At 45.2% G+C, this 22,666-nt stretch overlaps 1 long non-coding RNA gene across 1 annotated transcript in view; it reads left to right on the forward strand.

Moving 5' to 3' along the window:
• Positions 1-22,666, forward strand: part of LOC130541304 (uncharacterized) — a 44,594-nt gene that overhangs the window by 16,547 nt on the left and 5,381 nt on the right. The window contains exon 3 of the long non-coding RNA XR_008955347.2: positions 18,346-18,475. This is a non-coding gene — a long non-coding RNA (uncharacterized LOC130541304). The remainder of the gene's footprint in view (positions 1-18,345; positions 18,476-22,666) is intronic.

A 22,666-nucleotide genomic window follows, 5' to 3' on the forward strand; every position in this document is an offset into this window, starting at 1 on the left:
AGTAAAGCTGGGTAAAGGGGATAGGAGCGATGGGATGGGGGTGGGCGTTCTAGCCTATTCAGATAAATCCCCTCGGATAATAGGGCAGTTCAGCAGAAACCTGGAGAAAGTGAGGGAGTGAGCCACAAAGGCTCCAGGAAGAGGAACAGCAAATGCAAAGAGAAGCACATCTGAAACAGGAACAAATCACAGGCCAGTGCGACTGCCGCAAAGTGAGTGAGGGGAGGTGGCGGGAGAGCAGATCAGAGGCATGGCTGTGGCCTGGATCATGAGGCTCACGGAAGGGTATGGTGCATTCCAGAAGGCCCAGGCACAGGTAAGGCAGGCAACTGTCTGGGAGTCCCAGCACCCATACCCAAGCACCCAAGCCCAGCACCACACTCCCGACCAGCTCCCCAAGACTTTGAAACTTGAAGCCCATTCCCATCATCTGTGGCACTGGCCCTGCCTGCTCAGGCCTGGGTAGCAGAGTGCATAATACATGGAATGTCTGGGCAGGCCACCATGGGACAGAGCACAGAGGACACCCATACAGCAGCTGATAATGACCACAGGCCCTCTGGACCCAGTCCCCAGCTGCTCCCAAAGCTGTCTGCTCCTTCAGTGTCCAGCTATGCCATCTACCCCAGAAGATTCCCCCTTGGCTTGATGACCTGGTTGCAGCATTTACCTTGGTACACACCTTGTATTGTTTTAGGTGATTAAAAGTAATTCCCACCAACTCCACATGCCATAAGCCTGGGTAAGAAATGCCCCACCTGGTGCACTCCCAGGCCCCAAGCCCTATGCTAATTGACTATTCAAGGCATTCTCTGGCACCCACTCACTCACTATGCCTCAGTTCCCACCTGTAGGTTAGCGAATATGTCGTGGGACACCAGGTAAGCGTGACTTTGTTGAGGAGATAAGCTGAGGAGGAAAACTGAAGTCAGGATAGGCATACAGTGGGTTCTCTGACTTTTGAATCCTTTTGGCCCTGGTTTCCTCATTTAAAGGCATGAGGATAAAAGACTGGTTCCTGTATCATAGGATACATATGTGGGTTAAATGTTAACTGTCACACATGTAGTGGAGTGATGTCTAATATACACTATGTGCAGAAAATGTGTTACACGATGACAGTGATTTTTATTATCATTACCATACATGGCGTCTTAGTTCTTTTGGACTGCTATAGAAAAATGTCATAAACTGGGTAGCCGATAAACAACATAAATGTATTTTGGATAGCTCTGGAGGCTGGGAAGACCAAGATTAGGGCACCAGCAGGTTCCATGTCTGGCAAGGGCCCATTTTCTGGTTCTGAGACAGCACCTTCTCACTGTGTCCTCATGGGGTGGAAGTGCTGAGGGATCTCTTAGGGGCCTCTTTGAGAAGGGCACTAATCCCATTTGTGAGGGCTCCAGTCCCATGACCTAATCACCTCCCAGAGGCCCCACCTCCTAATACCATCACCTGGGGGTTAGGTTTCAACGCTAGAAAAAGTCAAACTATACCAGTGACTAGAAGAATTTCATAAAATTCTGGAAAGTCTGTCACGTTCTGATAGTGCTGCTTCTCTCCTCCTGGGGGTCATGCGTAAAATGCCTCAGCCATTCCGAGAGCCAGTGAGGTGATCTGCGGAAGAGAAGAAGAGCAGAGCTGGGCACAGCGTCCCCTCCACTTTGGAAGAGAACCCTGATGGACAAGGGAGTGGTGGTGACACTCTCAAGAGGTGTTGTGAAGGAAAGGAAGAGATGGAGTGCAGACAGAGGGTGAGGCAGTGCCAAAGGACAAATTTGAGGGTTCCTTTTAAAGACTAGATGTGCCAGCCAGATGCGGCGGCTCACGCCTGTAATCCCAGCACTTTGGGAGGCTGAGGCAGGTGGATCACCTGAGGTCAGGAGTTTGAGACCATCCTGGCCAACATGGTGAAAGCCCCTGTGTACTAAAAATACAAAAATTAGCCAGGTGTGGTGGTGTGTGCCTGTAATCCTAGCTACTGGGGAGGCTGAGGCACGAGAATCGCTTGAACCCAGGAGGCAGAGGTTGCAGTGTGTTGAGATCGCACCACTGCACTCCAGCCTGGGTGACAGAGTGGGACTCTGTCTCAAAAAGAAACAAACAAACAAACAAAACACAAAAAACAAAAAACAAACAAAACAAAGAAACCCAAACTAGATGTGTCTGTTAAAGCCACATTAACAAAAGCAAAACCTCTGCGGAGAGAATGCAATACGGGGCTCTTACTGCACAGCTGGCAGAGGAGGTGAGGAGCCAGCAGGGCAAGCTGAGTAACCCGGGGCTGGCATGTCTGACAGTCACAGCCACCTTGCTGGAGGGAGGCTGGGCAGTGGTGATGTTTGGGGCCGGGAAGCTGGGGCTGGAGATGGAGTGTGGTGGGCTGCCTTTGGGAGCTGCTGCCAGAGACCCAGCAGTGAGCAGAGAGGTGATGCGGACCAGCACCCCCTCCTCCCGCTCATCCCTAATCTTCCTCTGGGGCCTACCATTGGCCAAACCTGTCCAGGAACCTGGGGTGAGTGGGCCTGAGGAATAGAAGAGCCAGAACTGTGGATGGACAGCTCTATGGGAGATTTGACAACTTTAGGGGTGGGATGAAGGAGGTGAGAATCAGAGCCATGGGGTTGGGGGACGGGGGTCAGAGACGTGGCCGGGGTGGGTCTGGCTGGAGGAGCAGGAAGCCTGTTCTAGCAGTTGGAGCAAAGCTGGCGTTGACAGGGAGAAGGTGCTTCGCCCTCAAGGGAGCTCAGAACAGGCCCTGGGAACGCTGGCCTGGGGTCCTGGGTATGCTGGCAAGGGTCCTGAAGAGGTTTCCTCACTGCCACTCCCACAGGAGGGATACTGATATGGTTTGACTGTGTCCCTACCCAAATCTCATCTTGAATCGTAGCTCCCATAATTCCCATGTGCTGTGGGAGGGACCCGGTGGGAGGTGATTGAATCATGGGGGCAGTTTCCCCCATACTGCTCTCATGCTAGTGAATAAGTCTCACGAGATCTGACGGTTTTATAAGGGGAAACCCCTTTTGCTTGGCTCTCATTCTCTCTCTTGTCTGCTGCCATGTAAGACATGTCTTTCACCTTCTACCGTGATTGAGGCCTCCCCAGCCATGTGGAACTGTGGTCCATTAAACCGTGTTTTCTCTATAAATTATCCAGTCTCGCATATGTCTTTATCAGCAGCATGAAAACAGACTAATACAGATGCTCAGCCACCTCACCTCTTGGAGGAGAAACTGAAGCCTGAGACACCAAGCGCACATCCCCAAAAGTGGCCAAATCAGGATGGAATCCAGGTGCAGATGATTCCAAAGATCAAGCCCCTTGGAGCCACACATCCTCATACACACACACCCTCCCACCTTCTCACTCAGGTGCACTCACAGCCCCTGGCCCCCTGGCACACTCACACTCACACATGTTCACACCCCTCGCACACTCAGCACATCTCCTCAGTCACACTCATGCCACAGTCGCCCACCTACCCCGGGGGTCAGAGTGGCCCTTGGCACAGCCCGGCTGTGGGAAAGGGCCCAGTGCTCTAGGGCTCTCCTGGAGGAACCTTTCATTGAAGACCAGACCTGGGGCACGCGGCGATGTCCCCACTGTTCGTGAGGTTACTGCACGGGTTTCCGACTTGCCCCTTTGCACAGGGACAGGGCCAGGGCTTAGCACACGGTGCTTAGTAAACAGATGATGGAGGAATGAATGGGTGAAGCCAGGCGTGTCTGGGAGGGAGCCAAAGCCCCGAGGCAGAAGAGAAGGAAGGACAGACGTGAACTTGCAGGGTGGGTGGTATGTGCAAAGAGGTGGTGGAATGTTTATTATCCTGAGACCTGGGGTGGAAAGTCCTTTGAGACAGACACTGGTGTTTGTTCAGGATCCTCTCTACGTGGGTGGGTGGGGGCAGCTGTGTCCCCTGAGGGCTGCATGTGGGCAGGCACCCTGCTTCAGAGGAGGGAAAGCTGCCCCACCTGAGAGTGAGGGAGAGAAAGGAGGAAGAGCAGGGAAGAGCAGGGGAAGTGGGGAGAGGGAGGGGAGGCAAACAAGGGGCTGGGACCAGACAGGGAAGATGACTTCAAGAAACGAGCTCTCCAGGCACCTGACAGCACCAAGCTGTCTCTATTCAGCTTCTGCACCACTGCCATGCAAGACCCTTCCAGAAAAGTCTTCTCCACTCATGAATGGACATCCTAACTGACCTCAGCTTGGGTGGTGGGAGGGGGATGGACTGTGAGAGAGATAAAGGAGGAGCTGAATTTCATGCTGGGACCACGATGCATAAACAGTTGTGTTTGCTTCACTCCACAAAGGCAGACACATTCAGGGAGGGTGTTCTCAGTAGAGGAAGAATAATGGCAGCTCATAAAATATCATGGAAACTGACAGTAGTGTCTTCCAGGCAAATTTGATAAGCCTGTTCCTAAAATAAACTTAATTCAAAAGGAACACAGGCAGCAGAATGTGAATTATCTTTTAACTTTCTTATTATTTTTCTGGCGCTTCATTCTTTTTACTCAAGATGCTCTAGTAGTAGCTTGTTTTGCCTTTACAAGGAGCATGGGACTCCAGACTGTCAGCATATAGCTGAAAAACTGCTTCCGCTTGGGTAGTCCTCAGTCCTCCCAGAGCGTGCACAGCACAGCGGGGAGTTTCAATCGCTGCACGTGCCCAGGGCTTCAGCCCTGGAGATTCAGGATCAGTTTACTTGGGCTGGGAGACCTGTACTTTTAAAAAGCTTCAAGGTCCTTCAAATGGGCACTCAGAACCAAGAACCATGCTGTTTGGTACTGAAGCTAATGCCACTCCACCCAAAGCCTCAAAGGTTGCTTAGATACCCACACACTTCTGCTGAAACAAGCTTCCAGAAAGGAATGCACAGATGAATGTCGTTAACAAGGCAGGCCAAATGTTTTGAGTTCAGAAGTTTTTTGTTTTTTTTTTTTGAGACGGAGTCTTGCTCTGTCGCCCAGGCTGGAGTGCAATGGCACGATCTCAGCACCCTGCAACCTCTGCCTCCCAGGTTCAAGCAATTCTCTTGCCTCAGCCTCCTGAGTAGCTGGGATTACAGGCACGCGCCACCATACCTGGCTACATTTTGCATTTTTAATAGAGACAGGGTTTCACCATGTTGGTCAGGCTTGTCTCAAACTCCTGACCTTGTGATCCACCTGCCTCGGCCTCAAAGTGCTGGGATTACAGGCGTGAGCCATCACACCCAGCCAGAGTTCAGAAGTATTTTAACCCAGTAACTGAATTTTCTTTTTACAAATGTAATGATCTTTAAGGTAGATGGTGTGGTAGCGGGGGTTCTGGGAGGTTTGGCTTAATAATATGGAATATCAAAATGAGGGGAGAAACTGAATAAGGGTGTGTTTATGCTTACATTAATTATTTGTAAGTGTATCTATATAGCTTTAAATAACTCAAGTTGTTTTTCTTTTCTTATTCAAATACCACGAAATCCAAAAGCTATGAATTCTCTGAAATATGGACTAATGCTTAGAATGTTACACCTTCCTTTCCCCTTCCAAAGTGTCTTTACTACTTTGATAGAAGCTGTAGGCACAAGCTTCATAAGTATAATCATATCACTTTTATTCATAGCCAAGAAAAATTGAGCTTCTTATTGAGAGTACATGTCACTAAGAATCCAGCTTCTGCAGAGGGGCAGGGGGAAGGTTTTCTGCTTAGTCCCAAATTGCTTTGGCCATGATTGGATTTCAGTGTGAAAAACTGGGGTAGCCTGTTCAGGGTGAGATAGGAGAAAGACAATGTGGAGCCACTAGTTGCTGAGCAGCTGTGAGACAGTCAGCATACAGGCCATGCCTCATTTTCCCATCTACAACCAGGGGTGATTGCAGTATGTGGCATCCAAATGCTGACCACTCTATAGCTTCCACCCTGGGGTCTCAACAGCACTGGGGACCTGAGAACAAGACAGAGGTGAGCCTGGTGCAAAGCTTCAGCCACACACCTACTCATCTATGCTGTCATACTCACTTGGCCCTAGCCAGAACCACAGATGACATCATCCCTGGTAAATTAGCATTATTTCCACCATCACTCGCCTCTGCCTGCCCTCTTGCCTTCTCTTCTAGGAAGTTACGTATCTGAAAGTGGTAATTAATGCAAGTGAGAGATCTGGTCACTTAAATGTGTGTGGCACCTCTCCCCTCTTCTCTTCCTCCTGCTCTAGCTATGTGAGACGTGCCTGCTTCCCCTTTGCCTTCCGCCATGATTGTAAGTTTCCTGAGGCCTCACTAGAAGACACTATGCTTCCCGTACAGCCTGCAGAACCATGAGCCAATTAAACTTCTTTTCTTTATAAATTACCCAGTCTCAGATATATATATATATTTTTTTCTTTTTTTTTTTTGTGAGACAGAGTCTTGCTCTGTCCCCCAGGCTGGAGTGCAGTGGTGCCATCTCGGCTCACTGCAAGCTCCGCCTCCTGGGTTCACGCCATTCTCCTGCCTCAGCCTCCTGAGTAGCTGGGACTACAGGCGCCCACCACCATGCCCGGCTAATTTTTTGTATTTTTAGTAGAGACGAGGTTTCACCGTGTTAGCCAGGATCAGTCTCGGATATTTCTCTATAGCAATGCAAGAATGGACTAATACACATGCTTACTTTCAAAAACTTAAATATATGAAAAGTATAAGAAAAAAATTAAAAGGATGGATACTCCCAAAGTAAGAAGATCATCTTTCTTTACATGTTGATGCACTTTCTTGCAGCCTTTGGTCTAAACAGGCCTCTCAAACATCGCTGGGTCCTCCTTGTACATGGGTGCTCAGGAGGTACCAGCACTATTTGTTCCCCAATTCTCCTGGCTCATTTACTCTCACTCTCCCATTCTCCCCAGTTGATTTTGGGCATCCACAAGGGGCTCTCACACAGGGGAAGAAGTGACTTTCACACCAGTCTTCTTGTGATTTCTAGGGCACAAGCAACACTCCTCAGCACCACGGCCACTGCCATCCAAGAAGACATCACCCCCCTTCACCAAAGAGCCCCTATAACAGCCCCAAACCGGCAAGGGCCAAGCAGAACTGTGCTTTCTTCAGGCCCTACTCAATCATGGCCCAAGTCTATACTTCTGCAGGAGAGGGAAAAAACATCCCTTGTCCCAATTTATTTTGAATTTTGTCATCTGTCTTTGGAAAAACAGTCTCATAAATTTTACCTTGCACTCCTCCCTCCCCAGTTCCCCCTTCACAGGCCTTGCCAGTTACTCAGGCAAGAAGACACATACTTGAGAAGTGGGGGGTTGGGGCAGGGGGCAGGGATGCCACCAGCTCCACAGTCAATCTCTTTACTTCTTTTTAAATATATTCTTAATTGACAAATAATAATTATATATATTTATAGGGTACAATGAAATGTTTTGATTATATATACATTATGGAATGAATTAATCGAGCTAATTAACATATCACTTCACATGCTTATTTTGTTGTTGTGAAACATTTAAAATCTGTTCTTGGCTGGGCACAGTGGCTCATGCCTGTAATTCCAGCACTTCGGGAGGCCAAGAAGGGAGGAGCACTTAAACCCAGGAGTTCAAGACCAGCCTGGGCAACACAGTGAAACCCCACCTGTACAAAAGAATACAAAAATTAGCCGGGTGTGGTGGTGTGCAGTTGTAGTCCCAACTACTCAGGAGGCTGAGGTGGGAGGATTGCTTGAGCCCAGGAGGTTGAAGGTGCAGTGAGCCGAGATTGCACCACTGCATTCCAGCCTGGGTAACAGAGTGAGACCCTGTCTTCAAAAAAAAAAAAAAAAAAAAACAATTTTGAAATGCACATTGCATTATTAACTATAGTCACCATGCTATGCAATGGATCTCAAAAGCTTATCCCTTGCTGAAACTTTGTGCCCTTTGACCAGCATCTCCATACCCACCCACACCCAGCCCCTGGTGTCTCTACCTCTGTGAGTTTGGCTTTTTCAGATTCCACATATTAAGTGAGATCATGCAGTATTTGTCTTTCTGTGCCTGGCTTATATCACTTAACATAATGTCCTCCCGGTTCATCCATGTTGTCACAAATGACAACATTTGTGAATAGTATTCCATGACGTATATGTACCACATTTAGTGGTACATCAACATACATTTAGTTTGTTTTCATATCTCGGCTATTGTGAATGACACTGCAATGAACATAAGAGTGAAGATACCTCCTCAACATATTGATTTCACTGTCTTTGGATACATACCCAGTAGTGGGACTGGACAGCCAATCTTGATGTAGTCTTAGAACCAGGCTGTGCATGTGAATGTGTGTGTGTATGTTTATGTGTGTGCACGCATGTGCCTGTATGTTTGTACACATTACATAATTGTAAACTTTCCATAAGCACAATTTTATATTATTTTTGCTTCATGTCACTTAAGAATATATTATGAATATCTTTACATGTTAAATTTTGGGAAACCTCTTACGTTTGCTGCACGTATATGATTTGCTTCTCCTTACTGGGCATTTGAGTACCTTGCATATTTTTCCATTTTAAATGATCTTGCATGGAATGTCTTTTGATATCAACCTTTGCTATTTGCCTTGGAGTGAAATTACTGGGTCAGATGGCATTTACATTTTAAGCCCTAACTCTGCTTATAGAATAAAAGGCATGAGCACAATAGAGAATTTCCAAAAGCAAAGCAAGTGCAGTTGTCCTCTGGGGGCTGGGGACAGTCACTCTGGAACCACAGCAGGTGGGTGGCTGTCTGCTACACTTATCCATCTAGGTGCATATATATATATATATATATATATATATATCTTAGACATATTTTTGCTAGAAACAGCCCCGCAGCTTTAGCCTGCAGCTCCCCCCTCTTCCCCCTAGACATTTCTCTTAAGAGTGATGGGAATACATTCTATGAAGCTGCTGTTAGGCGAGACAGCTCCCAGTAATGCCAGCCATCAAGTGATTCCGAAAGGAGCCGTGAGGGGCTGTATGGGTGAATGCTCGGCATTGCAACAGTGCACAGCAGACCACCAGTCTATTATCCACCGAATCTTGAGATTCAGCCGAGGATGCATTCAGTTGCTAAAACTGTCACGGCAGCCACTCGCTGCTAGCTCTTAGGCAAGAAAATGTGCATTCCTTCAGAAATTCAGGGAAAGCCGTTGTCTCTATAAAACAGAAAGTCCAAAGCAATTGCGCAGCTGCATGATGTTCAGCACATTACATGGATTCTTCTCGCATCTGCCTCTTAAGTTGTGTACAAATGATTATGCAATTCTAAATTTGGAAACTTACCTTATTGTATGCACCAGGGACTCAACAGAAATTTTTATATCATATTCAAGAATATCAAGTGGTACCAGGACACTGATTTGGCTAGCATAAACGTTACAATTGCTAAATACATGGAGTCAGACTACCAAAGGATTCATTTGTTTCAATCAATAAATATTCATTGAACACTGAGTCTCTGTGAGACCCTGTGCCAGAACCAGGGAATGCAGTAGAGAAAGACCAGCCTGGTTCTGCTCCAGGCATTAAGCTTCCCACCATGTACACTAGGGCACTTCATCAACAGCAGGGTTATGGCCCGCCTTGGTCATGAGCATAAAGACCATTGCTACTAATCTTTATAGTAAAGCCCTGCAGAGATGGGAGTGAGAGCCCGTCTCTTTGACATTCCAACTCACATCTCTACATTCCCCTGACAGTGAGCTTTCAATTTGCCCTTGTACTGTCCTGTCTCATGTTTCCCTTTGATCTAGAATGCTGATCTGCACCTCTTCTATTGGCATACATCATACAGCCAATCCTTCCATGCCTCGCCTGCCTATAACACTTTTAATGGGGAGTCTTGCCCAAGGCTCCAAGCAGAAACAGCCACGCTCTCCTTTACTGTGCATTGTGCATGCCTCTGTGATGGTGTTACTATGCCGGGACCTCTAGGCCATAATTTTACATGTATTAATCTATTAATAGCTCCTTCTCCAGATGTAAGCTAATTGGGGACTGGGACATAAAGTACTTATGGGTTGAATGAATGAATGAATAAGTGAATGCAAAGCTGATGCACACAGATTTTAGCCACAAAGAAAAATTTCCCCAGCCTTTATTAATAGAATATGAGCTTGGAGATGTTTTTCCAGCCTTAAGAACAGCAGGGCTGGGCGCGGTGGCTCACACCTGTAATCCTAGCACTTCGGGAGGTCGAGGTGGGAGGATCACGTGAGGCCAGGAGTTTGAGATTAGGCTGGCCACCATAGTGAAACCCCATCTCTACTAAAAATACAAAAATTAGCTGGATGTGGTGGCACATGGCTGTAATCCCAGCTACTTGGGAGGCTGAGGCAGGAGCATTGTTTGAACATGGGAGGTGGAGGTTGCAGTGAGCCGAGATCACACCATTGCACTCCAGCCTGGGTGACAGAGTGAGATTCCACCTCAATTAAAAAAAAAGAAAGAAAAAAAAAAAAAGAACAGCAGGACTGGGATGTAGGATGGCTGGAGGCAGAGGTATAACCTATGTCCATGAAGCTGAGAATGACCAATGGCTTGTAAAGAGCTTAGATCCATAACCCTGGACTCACTGCCCCTTGACTGTTGACAGATAGGACCCAGAAAAGTAGTGCCACAAAGCACGAGACAGAAAATCAACCATTGTCCCAATTCTATAAAAATGGACTCATTCAATGTAACCCTGGGAGACTTGGTTGAACTTCACCAAAACCCCAGTTCCACAGCCTGTGGCAGGTGGAAGCCCCCACCATGATGCCTGGGTCTCCATAGCCTCACTCCTCTCCCTTCTGTGCTCCTGCCACCTCGTGGGCTGTCACTAGTGGATGCTGAGACACAGAACTCTCCCCTTCAGTAGGGTCCACAGGAAATCCATTCACATCAAGCATTTTGTGATTTTTGTTAAACTCGCACTGAAGATTTTGTTTGTCAAAGAAATAGTCATATCACTCACCGCACAAATACACTTGCACCAGCTTGCCTGTGTTGATGCTGCTTCCTTCTATTTTCTGACTCCTTTCCTTCTAGTACAGTCAAAATATTCCCCACTTGATTCTGGCCCTATCCTTTAGTCCATACCCAGTTCCTTTAAGAAATTAGCTTCTACCTCCACTCACTGTATCAATGAAATCCCTCTGAACAAATACAGGGCCATCTCATTAAGGACTTCTGGAGATTTTGACGTTCTCTCTCCCACTTCATCAAGCAGTTGTTAAAATTTGCTGTTTGCCTCCCCCAACCTCCCAATCCACAGGACTCTTCTTTAGATATTAGCATAAATCAGCATGATTTGGGGGAAACAAATCGTATTTCCATGTTTACATGGTCACTGCTTTCTGAGCAAAAGGTGCTGGCAACCTGGGTTAAAGGACGTTTGAATGGCAACAAACCTTGGAAGTTAAAGTAGGAACTTCTGGAAAGATTGGCAGCAGCATCTCCCCTAGCGATGGGTGTTTATATTTCAGTGGTTGATGGACCTAGAAACCTTCTCGTTCTCTCCCCAGAGAGCCTTTGTTTACATTTCAGAGCAAAAGCTCTTTCTCTTTCTCTACTGGGGTGAGAAGAGGAGGAGCAGCTATGTCAGCAGCTTTTATGTAAGCTCCAGAATTTATACTCCTCTCCGGTGGCCCAAATTCCTACATCCGGATCTCGGTTTGTCACTCTGAGGGGGATGGATGCATGGGGACTGGTGCAGTGATGGCTATGTGAGCAATTAGAAATCTATCTCTGATCTAGAAACCTGGCATTTCCCAACAGAACAAACAAGCAAATAAGTAAAGTTATACAAGTAAAAGTTATAAAATGGATCTCTCAACATGAACTTTGTTATTTCTTAGATAAATAGATTGGAACGAAGTAGAGGACTGTGTAAAGAAAAAAGCAGGGAAGAAATTATTAACATCTCTGTGAATATATTTCATGGTGACGTGTCATGTATTTCATGAAACCTAAGATAGCAAAAGTTATAAGATGCACTATTATTTTGTGCACCACTACAAAAGAAAGAAAAAGCCTGCCAATTAATCTATAATGCAATGATTTCTAGTACCTTAGAACTTTTATTTTATTGAAAGAATTATTTTAGATTAAAATATAGACAAATCGGTCATATAAGTGACATAATTTAGTCAAGGTATCCCTAAAGCTTTTTTACATTTAAAGTCTGAAACTTGTGGATTTCTTTTCAAATTTCAGGTGAACATCAGTGTCATTGATGTTCATGTTGATGACACAGCATTTTTTTAATGCTGGAAATGATTACAGTTGCACCTCACAAATTAGTCCTCAATGTCAATAATATCCTAATTGTTGTTGGGCCAACAGAGACTGTAGGAAGCTGTCAACTGTAGTATGCATCCCAATTTTGAAGATATTGGAATGTGAAAAAATGTGTCTTTTGAATAATTAAAAATATGGTATATGAGATAGACTTTTTGACTTTAAAAAGAAGGAAAGGGGAGAAGACACAAAAGTAGCAGTTGACTGAAGTTATTTTAATAAAAATGTAAGAAAAGCATGTCTATTAATCACCATTAATGATCACAATAAACAATTTTTAAGGTGACTTGAGTCAATTTCTGAATTTCCCTTTCTTTCAAAATTCCCAGTAAATGATTAACAATGAAAAGACTTAGCCATATGAAAAATACATGGGCTGAAAAACAGGAACAGTACATATCTGTGAACCTAGAGACCTCTTGACTTTGAGGATGTCAGATGATCCTTGAGTTATGAGGGGGTTCATCCTGATAAACCCATCGTAAGCTGAAAATATCCTAAGTCAAAAACACACTTAACGCACCTAATCTAACAACGAACACTATCACTTCCCCCAGCCCCCCTTAAACGTGCTCAGGATGCTTACATCAGCCGACTGACAGTAGGGCAAAATCATCTCACACAAAGCCCATTTTACAGTAAAGTATTGAATATTTTATGTAATTTCTTGAATACTGTACTGAAAGTGAAAAGTAGAATACTTGTATGGGCTTCTACCAAATGTGTAACACTTTTTGTACCATGGTAAAGTTGAAAAATCATTCAGCCAAGCCCTCATTAAGTTGGGGACTATCTGTATGGATAGAAGTGGGTTGGAGGTATCCCAGTCACTCTGATTCCACACATGTGAGAGTGCAGTGCTCCTGGACAGTATTGGACAGAATATACTCAAATCTGCAAAGACACAGCGGCAGGAGCTGAGCATGAGGGCAAGACGGTGTCTGATCAACAGGGATGACCTACTGACCACAGCAAGGGCTCCAGGGTCCTCACACCAAGCAGACTGGTGTTGGCTCCCAGGATCCCTGAGGCAGAAATGGTGATGCTCCAGTGAATGGAGCCTGCACCCCACACAGGGAAAAGAAAGTTCCCTGGGGAGCCCAGTTCTCCCTTTGTGGCCTAGGACCTGACACACTGACTCTGTCTGATGCACTCACCAGTGGATCTCCAGAGCTCACTCAGAAACTGGCACACAGCAGGTACTTGGGGGTTGGCTGGATTCATTTATTTTACACATATTTGAGAGCCCAGAAAGGAACAAACAGTGGTTGAATCACCAGGCATATGGGAATAAACCAATGTCAGAGTCTCCAAGGAAGTTTACATTCTAATAGAGGCCATAAAGAGATCAATATATCCCAGGTCAGGAGGGGATGAGCCCAGAAAGGACAGGAAAGCAGGTAAGGGAGGCAGGGCTTGGGGGATAGGGGAGCGTGGCTGCCGCTGAAGTAAAATGGTTGGGAATGAGGCTCACAGAAGTTGCTGGGGCAGCAGAGAAATGAATAAAACAATGGAATGAGTCCCATGGACACCTGTGGGAACAGCATTGCAGAAAGAGGGAAGAGCAAGCCAAGGCTCTGAAAAAATAAGCAAATGGATGCAACAGTGAATTTACGGGACTAACCTCCCTATCCATCCAAACCCAAGCTTCCTGACTTCTATTTCACCTGAGACTAAAGATTTGCCCACATCGTCTCTGAAAGAAATGTCCTCAAGTTCACATTCTGAGCAAACACCACCCTTCCTGGCTAAGAATGATGGGCAGGTGGGGGCAGGTGGAGGGTGAGGTCGAAGTACAAAAAATGTATAAAAAGATGAAGGAGTTCAAGAGAAGGGCACGATTATGGTGAACTAGAACCAATGTCCCCTATGAAGTGGACTTGCTCCAAGGAGAAGGAGAGAATTATTTCCAAAGCGTTTTTTTCATACACAGTTTTACTTTCAGCATGATGAGAGAGACAAGGCAGTTCTAGAGAGAGAACATCATCCTGAGGTCAGCGAAAATTGCTTTCAGTAGAAAAGCTATTACCAAATTTTAAAACACAATAAAAGAGTTTAATAAGGTGCCTAGTTACAAAATAAATCTATAAAAATCAATAGCTTTGTTTTACAGCAATAATAACCTGACACAAAATGTAATGGGAGGAAAATTCCATGCACCATCACGATGATAAATATGAAATACACAGGACAATCTTCATGAGGTATGTCAACGTCCTAGATGAACACTTCAAAATTTACTTACAGAGAGAAGACATCATGTTCATTAAAGGGAACAATTGATGTTGTGGTTTTCGTTTTCTCTGTTGTAATTTTCACTACCTTTGTATTAATTTGCTCTGATGTCTGTATTCCCCACTATGCTGTAAACTTAATAATGGCAAAGACTCGGTTCCATTCTTTGCTGGGTACATATCCAAGTACATAGCCAAGTCTTGGGATGCAGGAGGTGCTCAATAAACATTACTTGGATTAATGAGTGAAGACGGAGATGATCACAAAACTAAATTGTCTTAAAGTGACCTCCAGAAAAATCCAAGATTCTGCCCTGAATCAAAAGAATGGTTTCAAATCATGGTAATTCTTAGACAATCAGGAATTTAATTCTGCCAACATAATATTTCTGGAGCCTCAGCAAAGAGTGTACATCCCAACACATTTAGGCATAGTAAAAGTGAAAAAGATGCTTCCAAGAAAATTACCATCTTGGTAATTTTCCCAGCAGTCCTGGGGGTCAGTAAGGCTCCTTGAAATGTTCCAGAGACTTCCGGGAGAGCGGTAATTCCTCCAGAACTTCCAACATTTATTTCATTGACAATATCATGGAAGGAAATGCTTGTTTGGAATCAAACCTAACCTGATAGCTGCAGCCCTTTGGCCTTCTTAGACGTGGAAATCAGACAGCATAATCCACATAGAGGTGAAACTCAGTTTCCATTCCACCCCTTCTTCTTGACACTGGGAAGGAAAGGAGAAGGAGCTACTCTTGAAATGGATACCCCATGGTTTAGTAGAAGACACTGATGACTTTTCAGTCTGCAAGAAGAGCTCTAGAACCCAGTATTGGGGGCAAAAAAACAGAGACCACATAATCCTTCTGCATATGGAAAGGATTTGCTTTGAGGAAGGAGATGCCACGAGCAGAACGGGAAGTCAGAGCAAACAAAATGGCAGCAGGACCCTGGAGCCCGTGCTGGTGAGAATTGTCAAGGGATTGTCGGAACAAGTCCCAGTGTTCAGTTAAGTCCAGGTCTGTAAACAGATAGTTATATGAATCGAGGAAAAGGAGCCAAGTTCCACATGTAGATTGGTACAAAGACTAGGAATTGGCTGTGGGAGGGAAGAGCTCAGTGAGGCTTTGAGTTCTGCCAGAAGTCAAACTCAGCTTGCAACAATCACAGGGAGATTGGTGGGAGGTAGGGAGGGCTGAGGGGGCAGGTGGATTACTTGGTGAAACTTGCAAGGAAGGGCCAAGAAGGCTCGTCTGAGCCAAGGCCATCCTGGCAGCAAGTCCCTGTTAGCCACATGGAAGGGGACAGCCTTGCTATTCCTTGCAGGACAAATCACCCTTGGAGAGCTACAGCCCGAGACATTTACAACCTAGAGCTTCTCTGTAAGTTACCAGGAGACAAGTGAGAGTATACATACAGCAGATGAAGGCTGATGGAAAGAATTTGGGGTGTTTGGGCTAAAAAGAGAAGTCCATGGGGAAACAAAAAGGTCATCTTCAAAACATGGTTGGACTGTACTTATTATTGTTATGATTCTGGAGGGCAAATTGGGGTTAAAAGATGGAAGCGTGAGGCCAGGCACAGTGGGTCACACCTGTAATCCTAGCACTTTGGGAGGCCAAGGCGGGCAGATCAACTTAAAGTTTGAGACCAGCCTAGCCAACATGATGAAACCCTGGCTCTACTAAAACTACAAAAATTAAAATTAGCGGTGGCGGGCACGTGTAATCCCAGCTACTTGAGAGGCTGAGGCAGGATAATCACTTGAACCTGGGAGGTAGAGTTTGCAGTAAGCCAAGTTTGCACCACTACATTCCAGCCTAGGGGGCAGAGAAAGACTCCATCTCAAAAAACAAAACAAAACAAAACGTGGAAACAGCAGGAAGAAATAATTTGCCTCAATGCAAGGAAAATATTTCTGGCAGTTGGAGAAGGCTAAGTATGAGGGTGCCTTTCCCTGCACATCAGTTCCTCTCTCACGGGGTAAGGTGGGTCCACAGGGCAGAGGAAGAAAGAGCCCGGGTCCAGGGTTTGAGGAGGGATTTGGGGAATCGCTGGGGCAAGAGGAGGTGCTTCCATGGGATCCCTTGATAGAAGTCCCAGCATGAACACACCAGCCCCAGACGCCTCCGTGGGAAGTGGGAAGTGGAGCTTCTCACAGGCAGGACACAGCTCCTCACAGCAGCAGCGATCAAGCGCTTTGGGGAGCATTTCTGGGGTAAGAACAGACACTCTTGAGCAAACTCAGGGACAGTCAGACAAGCGCCCCTGCTGACTGTCAGGTGGGCTCTTCCCAAGGGAAGAGGTGGCCAGAGCATCTGCTTTCCGGAGTCATGTCACAGAACGGAGGAAACATGGGGTACTCCCCTATGCAGAACGGTTCTCCGAGCTCTCAGCCCAGTCTACGGGGCATTTGTGCTGAGAGCCCATAGGATTGGCTGGGAGGGGGTGGGAGCAAAAAGCCTGAGTGCACCACTAGAGAGATGGGAAGGGACGTATCCTGACTGGCTTGGGAAAGGTCTTCTCCCTTCCTGTGCAGCAAGGGCCCAGGGAAGTGGCATCTAAATCAGTGACTGTGTTGACGGCCATTACAATGAGAAGATTGGCCTCGGCCGCCGTGCTCAGAGGCTCAAGGCAGCCTCCATTGCTCACAGTGGCCCCCCAGGTGCTGGCTGACTACCCCGGTGCCACTGCAGTCAGCACAGGATCAGGAGCAGGAAGCCCGGAGTCTCCCATTTCAGAGAGCAGTTTTCATGGTCACAGGCAGCACCAGAGTGACCCAGCCTGGGCCTAAATAAGAAATCGACTCTGGAGGGAGCAAGGGCTCCCAGATATCTCTGAGGACACCCTCTGGACGCTGTTGCTTTGGCCTTTTGGTGTTGCTAATGCCCTTGGCTTTTTCCCATCCCCTGCAGCGTGTAGATTAATACAAATTCCCTACATTTCCCATAACCCCTCCCCAAAAGCCTGGTTACATAACTTTTGAGCCTCGTAAACTGCTCCAAGCATTGTGCTTCAGGGTGAAACCAGCTCTCCAACGTTCCAAGGCAAGAGGCATTGGTCAGCTAAATAGGATTTGGAAGTTCCAAAGAGCAGGCTGGGTAACACATTTAGAGCAGTCTTAGAGCAGTGCCATAGACAATTTTCTGGATCCTTGGATACAATAGCACAGGGAAAATGTGGTTTATGTTGGCAAGCATTGCTTAGATGGGTATAAAAAGAATATTGGCTTAAAATTGGCTGTTTTACACCAATAACAACCTGACACAAAATGTAATGGGAGGAAAATTCCATACACCATCACGATGATAAATATGAAATACACAGGACAATCTTCACGAGGTATGTTCACATGAAGAGGAATCTTCACATGAATCTTCACATGAAAAGGAATTCTATAGCAAAAATATCTCATCAACATGAGGCTGACTTGAGGCTCTTTTAACATGATTGAGTTAAAAGAGTCCAAAAGAAAAGAAATGAACAATGTAATTTGCTCTTATTGCTCCTACTATTATACTTAAAGTGACATGTTTATTTCTATTTTAATAAAAGATAGAAGCTAAAATTCTCTTAAGTGTGAAACAGCTGGGTTTAGAGAGGGTTTGATCAATTAAGCAAGTAAATGCCTCACAAAAACCCCCTACCATTTGGCTGAAAGATAGTCTGTGCTCGGGAGAGGGCTGAGGCTGCAACAATGAAAAATAGCATTTTGCGTCAGTGGAGAGCAGATTGAATCCCATAATCAAATTTGTCATTTGAAAGTAGGCTAGATTTCTCTCTTAGCGCAGGCATTAATTGGATATAAGACAGCAATCACAACTGTGTTTTCAATCTATAGGAAAAATTATCTTCGTTTCCCCAAGGCCTGCAGCTTTGATAAGAAGGCAGGAGTTTTTGGAGGAGAGCGTCGTGTTCGTCTGTCTGTAGACCCTGAGACACTGATTTACAGCAAGACTCACGGTGACAAGGTTTGTATTCTTAAAAACCAGAGATAAGCCATGATTTTGCAAGGGACAAAAACCAACTCTAACTTAAGTGGAAAAGGAAAATTATTAGCTATGGACCTAAAGAACAGAGTGAAGACAGCAATAGCTACACTGTATTCAAACAACCTCCCTATCACACACACACAGCACACACGTGCACACATGAACACACTCTCTCTCTCTGGGTTGGCCTAATCCCTCTGGCCAGCTGGCCCTATAAGTCTACCATACACCATAGAGCACTCTATCCTACAGGCCTACTATCTCACCCAGACAAGACAGACTTCTGCCATTTTTTAAAATCCAGGGAGGGACTCTAATTGGGTAGCTGAGGTCACAAGTCCATGGCTGAATCAACTAGCAAGGCCAGGCGTACAGATACCCTAATTGGCTGCCCCACCAGAACCATATGTTTCAAGTGTGAGTAAAAGAATTCCTCTAAAAAAGGGGATGCAATCTTCTGAGAAGACAAAACATCACTACACCATGCTGGCAAAGTTCCGATTCCGCCTTGTTTCCCAGAGCACAGACACAAAAGGCACAGGGAACCAAGGTGATCTGCTTCCGACCTGTGCTGTCCAATATGGTGGGCACCAACCACGTGGCTGCGAGCCCTTGAAATGTGCGTGAGATGTGCTGTAATGCAAAATACACCCTGAATTTTGAAGACATACTAAAGAAAAAAAGTGTAAACATGGTGAAACCTCGTCTCTACTACTACAAAATACAAAAATTAGCCAGCTGTGGTGGCATGTGCCTGTAATCCCAGGTACTCAGGAGGCTGAGGCAGGATAATTGCTTGCAAGTGGGAGGCGGAGGTTGCAGTGAGCCGAGATCATGCCATTGCACTCCAGCCTGGGTAACAGAGTGAGACTCTGTCCAAAAAAAAAACCTCATTGGTAATAGTTTATTTTAATTACATATTGAAATGATAGTATTTTGGATCTATTACATTAAATAAGATATATTATTCAAAATTTTTACTTCTTTAATGTGGCTATTAGAACTTTTATAATTACATAGGTTATTACCTTAGGTGGCTTGCATTGTATTTCTGTGGGGATGGCTACCTCAGAAATTGAGGGTCACAGAGGCCTCAGATCCTGCCTCATCAAATTAAGCCAAGTGCATCTAGCAAACGCTAGCTATACAAAAAGGAAAGTAGGATGGAATTAACTTCCATTTTTACACAGCATGTCATTAGGGTGCTTAGTGTGTCTGGTTAGATGATATCAACGCTTTTTTCTTTATACTTGCCAGAGTCCCTGCTTTGGTGTCTCCCAGCCATGCCCTTAAAAGATTTCTATCAAAGATCATCATCCAGTTCTTTCAGGAGGCACCAAGCAATAACCAACGCACACAGTTATAAATCTTTGTCTGGGTACCAAAGCCATATATAAATCCATAAGTTATCACGTCTTCCCGTCATCCCATGAAGCAGGTTGAGCAGGCTGAAGTGATTCAGGTTAAAACGTGCACTTTGTCAATGTCATTGTGTCAAAAAGAGTCCAGATCCTAGACGCAGCTACCTCCAGTCTGCAGCCTCTCCATGCCCTAGTGGTCTCATGAATCTGAATAGCTTTCCTGTTTGATGCTAGCTTATTTTCTAGTGTGACCCGTTTTTCTGCAAAAAGCCAGTTTAGGTTGGTGAAGGGAATAAAGGTCTGTGTTGGAAAATTCATTGCCTTTCATTCAGAAAGCTTTCAATGGGAAACAAATTTAGATAGGACAGCCTTACTTCTTTGTATATGGAAAGCACAAAGGACTTTGCGTATTTCATCAGCTTCCCCTCCCAGCATCCCGGAGAGGAGGAAGGCAGGTCTCTGCATCTGGCTGACAGGAGGATTTAGAGATGTCTATTTTAGTCAAAGCCTGCCCCTAAAAGCTTGTGACCTAAAAGAAGCCCTCCAACCTTCTTGCCTTCTGGGCTGTGTCTCAGTTATAAAACAAGGCATCCAAGGACACTTAAGAAAATATTTCCAAATGCAAACTACAGGGTGCCATGCTTAAATATCTCCAAGAGCTGCCCACACCAATGAAGTGCAAAGGTTTGCTGTGGCCTCTAACACCCTACAGAATCTGACCACAGCCTGGGCCTCCAGCTCTTCTCCTGCTGCCTCCTTCACCTCTCACAGCTCTTCAGCCACATAAACCCTGCCCTGCTTTAAGGAGAGGCAGCTGGTCCTGCCGCGGGGCCTTTCCTGGGGCAGGGTCCTGTGTCTGGAATGCTCATCCCAATAATCCTTGCCTCTGCCTCCTTAGAAGGATCTTCCTAGATCAGTCTGAGCAGTTTTCCATTTCATGCATCTAAGGAGTCAGAAGTTGTAGTTCAGGGCCATCAAGTTAGCCAAGACTGGAGAGGTCAAGATCCCAGAGAAAAGTCAAGCAGAGGCCGGGCGCAGTGGCTCACGCCTGTAATCCCAGCACTCTGGGAGGCCGAGGCGGGCAGATCATGAGGTCAGGAGATCGAGATCATCCTGGCTAACACAGTGAAACCCCATCTCTACTAAAAATACAAAAAATTAGCCAGGCATGGTGGTGGGCGCCTGTAGTCCCAGCTACTAGGGAAGCTGAGGCAGGAGAATCGCTCGAACCCGGGAGGCGGAGGTTGCAGTGAGCCGAGATCGTGCCATTGCACTCCAGCCTAGGACACAGAGAGAGACTCCGTCTCAAAAAAAAAAAAAAAAAGTCAAGCAGAAAGGAGCTAGTCTAACAGTCTCAACCCCTTCCCCGCAGGGAACTCAGCCTATTTGTAAAAGGCATGAACCTAGAGAAGCAGAAAAAAATTAGCTGTAAAAAGCCTGAGGAGCCACACAGGGCTTTTGGCACCATCATAGCACTGGAGAAATTCTTAAAAATGGAATTCAGGGTCTGACAAGGAAGAGCTGCCCTGATAACAGCCAGGCACTCACATGGGGGCCCTGAAGAACCTCATCCTAATGCAGTGTTTCTCAAAGTGAGATCCATGGATCCCTGGGGGTTCCAGACACTCTTCCAGGACATTCAAGAGCTCAGACTATTTCCATAATAACCCTTGCCTTTCTCACTCAGTTGACATTTGCCCTAAAGATGCAAAAGTGATAGTAGATGCCTCACCCAAAATTAAGGCAATGGCACCAAAGCCATAGGAGTCACTGTATTCACCACCACCAGGCACTCACAGAAAAGGAACAAACAAGCAAAGTTAGTTTCCCCTAAGAATACCCTTGATGTTTCAGTAAAAGTGATTAATTTTAGTAAATCTTGACCTCTTCAGCAAACATTGTTCTAATATTCTGTGTGACAAAATGAAGTACCTCTGATGAAAAATGAAATGTGATGGTCGCTTCTGGGAAAAGGAATTGTGTGATTTTTTTTTTTGAGTTGTTAGCTGCATTAGCCTCTTTTCATGGAATGACAATAGTCCTTGAAGGAACAAGTCATAGATAGATAAATAGATCTATCTATATACTATCTATTTATCTACCTATAGATGATACCTATAGGTAGATAGATCTATCTAGCAACTGACAGATAAATTATGGTTAATCGGACTTGAAAGACATTCTGAAAAATGTACAAAGTGAACCTGTCTCTTAAAGGAAAAAATACTGAAGTATAGCATATAAAATTTGAATTTAAGTGAAAATTAGAATTTTGGAAAAATTGAATCTGTCACCAGGAACTTGGTAGCATCCCAATAGTAAAAGGCTTCCCTGATAGGACTGATAATGATATTAATGAATATGCTGTTTTGATTTTGTATAAAATGTGTCAACACTTGCAAGATTTGTGTAAGTCAACGACAAATATTTTTTGAATGACCAATGCATGATGTTATAAAATCATGCATCCATTAAAGTTTCATTCAAAGAGCAAGATAGGATAATGGCTTTCCAAGTAATAGAGTATGAAAAGTTTCTAGATATGGCTTCAAATTTCACATTGTGACCAATCCTTAAGAAACTACCACTTGTGGACTTTTGTTGTAGTATTAAAGAATAACCACAGTCATCTGACAAGGATATTAAAATACTCCATCCTTTTCCAATTACATATTGTGTGGAGCTGGATCTTCTTTACATGCCTTAATCAGAACAACAGATTGAAACAGATTGAACACAGAAGCAGATACGAGAATCTGTCTCTCATTAAGCCAGAAATCAGAGATTTGAAAAAATGCAAAACGATGTT

Source organism: Pan paniscus, chromosome 13 (assembly GCF_029289425.2).
Source record: "Pan paniscus chromosome 13, NHGRI_mPanPan1-v2.0_pri, whole genome shotgun sequence".
Taxonomy (NCBI): Eukaryota; Metazoa; Chordata; class Mammalia; order Primates; family Hominidae; genus Pan; species Pan paniscus.